The sequence below is a fragment of the Prosopis cineraria genome, unplaced genomic scaffold (assembly GCF_029017545.1).
Source record: "Prosopis cineraria cultivar Desert tree isolate PC_DT_omini unplaced genomic scaffold, ASM2901754v1 PC2, whole genome shotgun sequence".
NCBI lineage: Eukaryota > Viridiplantae > Streptophyta > Magnoliopsida > Fabales > Fabaceae > Prosopis > Prosopis cineraria.
The window spans coordinates 16679376-16689947 of record NW_026555333.1 but is presented as its reverse complement, the minus strand read 5'-3'; the positions used below and the strand labels follow the sequence as shown (position 1 = coordinate 16689947).

At 31.2% G+C, this 10572-nt stretch overlaps 1 long non-coding RNA gene across 1 annotated transcript; it reads right to left on the bottom strand.

The window, feature by feature from the left end:
• Positions 1–1666: 1666 nt before the first annotated feature.
• On the bottom strand, positions 1667–9682 carry LOC129303042 (uncharacterized). Its single transcript, XR_008591395.1, has 3 exons — positions 9210–9682; positions 4151–4568; positions 1667–1972 (listed from the first exon to the last, which is right to left on the bottom strand). It is a non-coding gene; the product is annotated as an uncharacterized LOC129303042 (long non-coding RNA).
• Between the last annotated feature and the right edge of the window lie 890 nt (positions 9683–10572).

Below are 10572 nucleotides of genomic sequence, written 5' to 3'. Positions count from 1 at the left end.
TTAAAGGGGATGCTATTCACTTACTTGTTGAAGTTTTAAATTTTTAAAATATTTTTTCTTCAATTTCTATGAAAATTTTCTTCTTCCACACGTCCTATAAAGATATTAGTAAATAAAAATTTAATAAATCATTTTTAATTTACAAAGACTTCCTTCTACTCCTAATATAATTTCAATCAACCATTATCATGTAAAATTTGAAACTAAATTTTATGTTTTAAGATTATTTCAAACATTTCAAATAGCATCTCATTGATGCCAATATTCAAGTAATATATTAAAACTATTTTCTTTTAATCTCCTCTAATAAATTCCTTAACATCAACCAATCCAAGATTAACTCCACTTTCATGACCTATATGTATATCATTACCAGGCTTTAAGTCAATTTTTCTTTTCAGCTCAAATTTGAACCTTCTTCTTCCTTCAACGCATGGGCAGAAGCAGAGCATCAAGAAAAGAGAAAAATAGCAACACCAGCATTGTTATTCCTTACTCTCACACGCACAACAGGCTAACAATGGAAAGAATCAAGACTTCTCACCTTGGTAGCCACAACACCCCAACGAGAAGAAGCTACAGTAGAGAAAGGAAGAAAGCTGCTGATACCACACGTTACAGGGAGGAGAAGGATGCTTTTCCACAGTTTTCTCTCACTCCTCGGGTAGCCAGCAATGCATGTACAGAAGAAGAAAACGAAGCCTACAACTAAATAGGGGATATACGCCGAACACCACTCACCAAAAAGAAAAGGACTGAATCAGTTGAAATAACCAAGCCCTTGACAGCACCATCAACGTCTCCAGTGACTTAGCTTCTCACTCCAGCAGCAGACCGAACGTGAACCATACCAATGGAGCAGTAGACGGAGAAAGAAAAACAGAGGTGGGATATGAAAATGAACCTCTTACCGGTGGCCCTTGAGACCGAGGAAAGGAACGGAGATATAGAGGGACGAGGAGACGAGTTGCATTCGGATTCCAAATCTCTCTAGCTCTCTCGTGCACTCTGTAACCGACTCAAATAAGAGAGAGGAGAAAGGGAAAAAAAAAAAAATTATATGACGGAGGAGGGGCATTTTGGTAATTTCAGAGGAGCTAAACAAAATGAAAATCCCATTTTCTTACATCAATGATTCGAACTTGGGACCTTAAGAATTATTAATATGCACACTTTCACTCTACTCATACTTCATACTGGCATAATTACTCCAAATATACATGACATATATTTTAAACAAATTACTGTGTATATATATTTATTTATCTGTTTATTTACATCCACACACACATGTCTATATCATTATTTATTTTATTTTATTTTAATTAATTTTTATTTTATTTTATTTATTTTTTCTTTAAGGTTATTACATTTTTTATGCTGTAATGCTTATGTCCAAATCTTAACGCACGTACAATAGAAAAATTTTCCCATTTTTTTATCAGTGGCCATCATTTACCATTTAAACAAATGAAATCATGGCCACTCCATTTACTTTTAACTACATAAATTTTTATTTTTCAATTTTTTATTTTCACATTACCATATATTGTTTATTATTCAATAATATTCTTATTATGTTATAAAACTAACTGGAAAAAAATTATTGACAATAAATATTTAAAAATTAAAATTATATCATGTGTCACTCCTAACTGCAAATTCTTCTATCGTTCAATCATCTTGGCGACGGTATCTTAGTGGAGGCCGTAGCATTGGAATTAGACAACAGCTTAAGGAAACTTGTTTCAACAAAGGCAGGCATGGTGGGTCTCATGTGCTCCAATGATAAGCCTTTGCTTCTGAGCAAAACAACAACTTCAGACATTGTTGGTCTTATTGCTGGAGATGCTTCAGTGCAAAGCAAACCAATTTTTATGATTTTTTTTACTTCTTCTGCATCATACTCATTAGGGTCGAAGTTATTGTCCACCAACATTAATTGCATGCCTTTCTCATATGGTTTCCATGCCTGACAAGTGAGATCAAAGTAATATAAGGAGGAAGACAAAACAAAATTTAGGGTAGTTTCTTTCTATTTAGATTCTCCAAACGGCAAAAAGAGTAACCTTTAAGAAAGATTTAATCATGAAGTCATGAGCTGTTAAAAATATCTTTAAATATAGGAATTTCTTACCTGTTGAAGGAGGAATTTACCTTCCACATCAACATTAACGTTTAACTTAATAGTACTTCCTCTGTCGCTGATAATTTCTAGGACTACTACACCATAGTTGTATGTATCAACCTTTTCAGATAATTGACCATGAATTACATAATCAAGTGCTGTCGATCCCTTGACAAATGGATATGTCATTTATACTTACTGTGAAAAAGACACAAACACATAATTTTTGAAATGCAACAAAATTTGAAAAAAATATGTAACATTTGTCGTCATCAAAAATATTTTTATAAAAAATAACTTAAAAATAAATCAAAAATAAAATAATTTATATAAATAACTACTCAAATCCACCTTACAATGAAGTTGAAAATGATTAGATGTTAACTAAATTGATCACATGTGAGATTCTTATAATTATTATATAGTATAAATTTATTAGTATTCATTTTTAAAATTATTCAAAATGACTATTAACAAATTTATGTAGTTAAAATTAATTTTGTATTAAAATAATTTTTTAAGATATTGAAAAATTATTGATAAAATAGATTTTTAATAAAAGAGGGGGAAACATTAAGTATTTTCAGAGAAGATAAAATTTAATTATTTAGTATATCAATTTTTGAGAAAAATATGGAGAAGAAAAAAGTAAAAGATATTTAACATAAAATAATATAATACATATTTATAAATAAATTATATACTTAATAATTTCCATTTAAAAAATAAAAATATAATTTAAAATTGATTACAATGTACATAAGAATATTATTTAACATTTAAAAGCTGTTTATTTCAAGTTCATTTTCCCAACAAAAATAACATTTACTAGTGAAAAATAATATTTTATTAAAATGATAATTTAAATATTCATATAAATCATTTTGTTATATTAATAATTGAAAATAAAATAAATTATATGTATATATTTTTAATAATATATTATTTAATATATGTGTTTGCAGTTACATAACATATATTTAATTTCACATATAACAACTATAGGTGCATTTCAGTTTAACTGGCAAAGAATAGAGGCTTAAGGCTTGGAGGTGGGAGGTTAAGGGTTCAAACCTTAGCTTTGTCATATTTCACAACAAATATGTGACATGATCAATAGTGGTGACGTGGCGCATGAGGCGGCTTGATAAGGCACACACATGGCAAGTGATGTGGCACAAAATGGTGACGTAACGCATGAGGTGGCTTAAGGGGGCACAACACATACATGGTAGGTGGCGTGGCATGAGATAGTGGCGTGGCACATGAGGTGGCTTGAGAAAGTACACACGTGTCATGTGACATGATATAAGATGTCTAGGTGATGTGGTATCATTTGTCGAACACGTGACCTGTGATATGGCACAAGATGACAAGTGACATGGCATCATTTGTCACATATATGGTAGGTGACGTCGCATCTGATGTGGCATAAAATAAATTATTTTTTCTTAAAAAAAAGTTTTGGCTTGTTGCCACTAAAAATAGTTTTAGTGGCGAAAACCCTTTGGCAGTGACATTTTTATCGTTAAAAGTCTATTTTTGGTGGTGACAATATTTATCGCCGCCAAAAACTATTAGTGATGACTTTTTAGCAGTGAAAAATTGCCGCTAAAACTTTTAGCAGTGACTTTTGAAAGTTGCCACCAAAAGTTTATTTTTTGTAGTGCATGCACGTCTTTATCAAGTATATAATAATGTGACAATTAATGCTCATACATTGCAAAACTTGTGTCACTTTCTATGAAACAGATGCATATTGACATGTTATGTTTAGATAAAATTTCTTATATATTTTCCTATCAAATCCTTTGATTAGATTATGATCATATGGGGTTTCATCCAAAGTTCAATGGTAAAAGTGTAATAACACACATACTTCAAAAAAAAAAAAAAAAAAAAAAAAAAAGAGAAAGCACCAAAGTTCCCTATCGCATTTAAACTTACCTGGGTAATTCAGAATAATTAACACACACACAAACCAAATTGTCACCATGAATTTTTTGAATGAATCGTACGTACCTTGCTTGACTATGGGATTATTAGTGATATTAATGGTGTGGTTAGCAGGAAAGAAGGAAGTGGTGGAGAATCTGATAAAACAGCCAGCATCAAAAGCCCTACCATCTGAATTGGGAAGGCATGTCTGCACAGTGTTGATCCCTTCCTTCAAGCAATTCTCACACCCACTTTGTGAGATAGTTTCAGTATACTAAGCATATGCATAGATGGTCACTGTACCATTATTATTAGGAACTTGAATCTTTGTGGCTGCAGACAAACCAGTGATTTTGGGTGTTGTTTTTTGGAGATTCATTAGCACTTGTTGTGAAGCTGAAGCAAATTCAGTGGCTGCTTCTAAAGTACTACTCTGGTTTCCACACGATGCTGTGTATTGAAAATTCCCGTTGTCTGCTCCAAGATATTGGTGCTCTCATACCTCAACATGTCACAAAATATCCCAAATATATCAATTTTTTATAGCTCTATCTACATTTGACTTTCTCAGAGGATGAACTATCCTACTCAGATCTCCACTAAGTCTATTCAATGCCTTTTCAAAGTTAGTGGCAAAAAATTGGCGCTAGAGGCTTCTTATATACATTTCTCTAATGCCCTTTGTAATTCCTCACTTTTCTAATTTTTTTTTGGATCATTTGCTTTAACATAAAATGAGAAATATTTTAATAATTTAAAACTCCAAAACGATAGAGTTTTATATTTTTTATAATTTTCCAAAGGAAAAAAAACCTTAAGAAGGTAGGACTTTCAAAAAGACATTAGAGAAAGGCATATTTTTTTTACCAATGAGAAAGGCACCACTACTACAAAAAAAAACTTTTTACAACGGTTAAAAAATACTTTTTACATCGGTTCACGTAGCATTGTTGTTTCAGGGGATGTAGAAAATACGAGACTTTTTACATCGGTTGTACAACCGATGTAAAAGGTGGACTTTCTACATCGGTTATAGCTAGAACCAATGTAGAAAGTCCACCTTCTACAGCGGTTCTGGGGCTAACTGATGTAGAAAGTCCGCTTTCTATATTAATTCTCGCCAGAACCGTTGTAGAAGGTGGACTTTCTACATTGGTTCTGGCCACAACTGATGTAGAAAGTTCACCTTCTACATCGATTTTATCTACAACCACTGTAGATAGCAATATTATTTTGAAAAAAATAGGGTTGTTTTTCTAGGTTGTAAACCCTATAATTTAAAAAAACACCTCTAAAATAAATAGAAATAAAATTCAATAGCCATAAACTAAGAAAGAGTTATTTAATTTATTCAAATATATAACAATTTATATTCAACTTTTATTTATTTAAATCATAACAAAAGAATTGGAATTATAATTAAACAATATAAACAAAATTTTTGTATGCTAAATTAAAAGAACCTAAAATTCCTTAGAAAATACAAGTGCACAAAAGCAAGGGGAACAAGCTCTTGATAGAAACTCCTTCTTTGCCTGTATGAGCAAGTTGAACACACATACACACACCAAGTGTTGATAGTCTTCATTCCCAAAATCTGGTAAGGCCTCAACTTTTTTGTCCTATGGGTTTCATACCCTTGTAGAAGAAAATGAAACTACTATTAACTATTGAAAACATTATAGGTACATATATACTATAAAAAAATCATATTATAGATTTAATTTTAGCTTACATTGAACAGTTATCTTAGAATAGAAGGCCAAAATCATATACAAAAGGTGCTTAACACAACTAAAGAGACATTGGAAAGAAAAAAGTGGTTAACTATAAATAGAAAATTTGAAGCAAACTACCAAGAACAACCAAGAATAGCCATTAAGTAATTTGAATATGCAAACATAAAAGCTTATATTTATAAGTATTGAACATTTGACTATTTCTAATATTCCAACCATACGATACCTTTCAGACAGAGCAAGACTAGCTCAAAAGTATTGGTTTTCTTGCATTTGCAACCACTTCCTCCTATAGTGGATACCTTGAACATGAAGAAGAAGAAAAATAATTAATATTAATAGATAGATAGATAAATAAAAATGAACCAAGTAAGTAGCACTTTGTTGAAGTTAACTTAACATTTTATGAGCAGAAAAATATATGTAAAGCCAACTTAAGGTGCAGAGCATGAATCCTTTTGCTCACCTCATTAAGACATGAAATCATTTAATTAAAAAAACAAGGAAAAGAAGATTTCTTAAACATGTAGTATTTATGCCATGAAATCAAAATAACATCATATATAGAAGGGGTATTAAACAACAACAAAAGAAAGTATGAAAATCATTAATAAGAAAATCACTATAGAAGCCAAAACATGGTTGTAGAAACAATACTATCACCATTTCCACCACAAGCAACCTACAAATTGCACAAGTCAGTATGCAAATCTATCATGACATATTGAATAACCAAAAACAGGGTAAGAGAAAGAATTAAGACCTTAGCATTGTCTATATAGTTGTTTGATTATATTTTTATTCTCATTTTATTTTGCTGAGGCTACTGCAAACATATATAAAATATAAATAAAAATAATTCAATCATGAACTTGGATGCACAGATCGAACAAGGTATTAACTTTTGCGTATCCTTTAATTAGCAAATCCAACCAAAAGCAAATAAGTAATATCAAACAGGATTAAATTCATATTCAATGGCAACATATAAATAACTGAGAATGGGTAATATTCAAGCTAAGGGAACCCAAATTTGACAAGAATGACACCAATGAGATGCTACACAAGAGAGAAGGTGAGAGAAGGAGAAGAATGGTGGAAGCACCCAAAACAGAGGCTGTAATGCGGACAAAATAAATCTCACATCTGGAAACTAATTGACCATCCAACCGTTGAAAATGACGCATTAGATGTTCCAAACTATCTGACAAAATTTTAACTTGATCCAATGGTTAACAAACCTGTAAGAGTAGATTTACTAAAACTGTCCTGTGAATATGCGAAAATAACTTTGGAGGAAGGAGGAGAAGGATTTGGACAAAATGGATCTTGAATTTTAGGTATCTTGTTTAGGGAAAAGGGATGAGGAGGAGGAGGAGGAGAGGACGGCAACACAATATGGAGGCGAGGAGAGAAGAAGACAAGGAGGAAAATGATGCAAAACATGTTCTGTGCGGGGACAATGATGAGAACTAAAACTTTAAATGACTTTTTATATCGGTTGCTAGGGTAACTAATGTAGATAATACTTTTTACATCGGTTACCACTAAAACCGATGTAAAAAGTATTTATTTTTTTAATATTTTTTAAAATTCAAAATACTTTTTACATCAGGTGATAGAGTGCCCGATGTAAAAGTTTACTTTCTACATCGGGTAGAAAAGCACTCGATGTAAAAAGTGTGTATTTTTTTAATTTTTTAAAAAATTCAAAGTACTTTTTATATTGGGTGCTCTATCACCCGATGTAAAAAGTATACTTTTTACATCGAGTGTTTCCACCTGATGTAGAAAGTACTTTCTACATCGGGTAGAAAAGCACCTAATGTAAAAAGTGTGTATTTTTTTAATTTTTTAAAAAATTTAAAGTCCTTTTTATATCAGGTGCTCTATCACCCGATGTAAAAAGTATACTTTCTACATCGGGTGCTTTTCTACCCGATGTAGAAAGTACTTTTTACATCGGGTGAAAAAGCACCCAATGTAAAAAGTCTAATAATCATGGCTAATATTACAAAATTGCCACCGCCTGAACTTTTTACATCGTTTGCCTTCCAACTGATGTAAAAAGTCCCCTGTAAAAGCCAAATTTTGTACTAGTGCACATTAGAGGCTCATAGTTTAAAAAAAAATGTTCAGTATATGAAGGGATACATTTTAAAGATTTAGATTTGGTGACTGTATTTAATACAGGCATTGAGTATCTATACTATTTAAATAGTTAAAATTCAAATAAATAATTATAAATTCATACTTTATTAAAGATTAATAAATGAGTGAGTTTATCTGAATTGTTAATTTAAATTTTAACGACTCAGATGGTATAGGCACTCAATGCTTGTGTTAAGTACATTCACCGAATTCAAATCCTACGTTTTGGTGGTTGTTTTAGTGTGTAAAGATTTAAAATTAATGAACGAGACACTGATTGAACTAGAGAAAAAAAAGGGGGGGGGGGGAGACGTGAACGAAAGAGAAAGCGAAGTGGAGGATAAGATTTGATTTTCGCAAGTAAAGGAGAAAGAATAAAATAAAAAGGAAGAAAAAAAAAATTAATGGAAGAGGTCCATGTGACGAGGTTTTGACTGAGGAAAAGGAAGGGAAATCAGTAGAGAGGAGATAATATATTTTATCAAATCCACTAAAAATTATTGATTGAATTAGAAATAAAATATGTAGAAAAATAATATAAATGCTAAATTATGAAGATTATAAATTAGAGACAAATAAAGGCATTTTAAAAGCACGCCATTACTAATTATCTGAGCCTGAGCAACTTAAGGCAAGGTTTGATATACATAAAAGTGTTTATTAAAAGGGAATTAAGAATACACTTATTACATTTCTTTTCTAGATATATTTTCAAAATTTATTTTCTAAAAAATATTTTATATGCATCAAATATTATATAAGAATCTTTTTTGAGATATTTGAAGTTCGTAAAGGCATCTTAAATCATTAAGAAATTGTATGTATGTATCTTAATTATATTCTTCCTTCCTACTCCTTAATTTTGGAGCATTTAAAAAATGTTTATTCATAACATCTCTTGTGGATCCTACCCAGCTAGATGTCGTATTGCAACGTTGGCCCAAAAAAAAAAAAAATACATGGCGTATTGTAACAACTAATAGCCTTGATTAAGGAATAATACAAAATATTGAGGGTGCCATTTCTTTTTCATTTTACAAAACTGCCATTCCTAATGGAGCAACGCACGCATTATATTGTATCAAAAGCATTACTCTGATTCTAATTATAAGGAATCGGATAAAAAGATGAAATAATCTCCTAGGTTTATCCTTCAATTTAAGAAAATATTTACACAAATAACAAGGTAATTTAAGAAATAAAAATAACATAATAATATTTATTAAAACAACTTAGAAGGGAAGTGGCCGTACCTGACGAAGCAGCCGTCGTAGATGACACTGGCAAAGTTAGTCCCGGCGGAGCAGTTTCGGATTTACCCGACGGCATCGGTGAAACAGGCGACACAGTCGACGACGGAGAGGTAGTTTCTGCACTGAGAAATACCGTAAACGGGGAGGGCTCCGTCAGTTTGCTGCGTCGTGGTAAAGAACTTGCTCTGGTTCACGACCTGATCTGGGAGGTCTCGAAACGCTGCGTTTACGCTGTCATTGAAGGACTTGGTATCATACTCATCTCTGTTATATTGGAGGCAGGCACGGCTAAGAAGATTGCTCTGGGGCTCAGAAACGACGCCGTGAAGGGACCAGCATGACCAGAATATGAAGTTAGCGAATGAGGGAAGAAGGAGCGCAACAGGGTGAAGCATGGTTTTGTGGGATTTTGGTCAATGGAGATATGAGATATACGTTAACGTGTTGGTTTAGGTCTGTGTGAACTGTTAAGAGAAAGAAGATGAAGAGAGAAATGAGGAAGGTCAAATCAAGTAGCTGTAGATTAACGGAGTAGTGAATGATTGATGACTGGCAAGTGGGGTCAACGTGTCATGATGGAGAGAAGGAAGATCAAGAAAAGTAGTCGCCTTTAATGATGGAGGATAAGAAAAGGCTTGGCAGGCGTTTGGAAAAGACTAAAACAAATTATACAAAAGCGCTTTTATTTTTTTATTACTCACATATTCTCTTTATTTCAGGTAATATTGTTTGAAACAGTTTGAATATTAAATATAAATATCGAAATCATAATTTAAACATTAGATAGCCACATTATGAGAGATTAGTAAGGTATTAAAAATTATATTAGTCTAACTAAGGGTTTTCCTAGAATCAAATCAATAACAATTAAAATAAATTAAAATATATAAAATTTCTCTAAATTTTAAAGTAGTTACATATAGCTATCCTTATTTTTAAAATTTTAAAATTAAACTCCTAACCTTTAAACCCCATGCTTTTTATTATATTATTTTTTCATAAAGGTTTAAATATCATTTAACTAAAAAATGTTATTAAATAAGATATTATATTGTAGAACTCTGGTCAATTAGTTTTTTTTTTTTATATTTTTTGGATAGTTGAGGCATTGATAATAGCCAAAATAAATGTTATTATCACCATATAAAATTTTAAATATTTACTTTTGTATTAGTTTCATCTATTTTTTTTATTATCAATGGAGCATAGTTTTCTTGGATTGAAAGATAAATTAATCTAACTTAGTAATATTTAAAATTTTAAATATTTTAGCCATGTGTATTACATTAATCTAACAGAAAAATATAAGTAAACATTTATCTTTTGAAACAATAAAATTATATACCATTGGTAACAAAAAAAC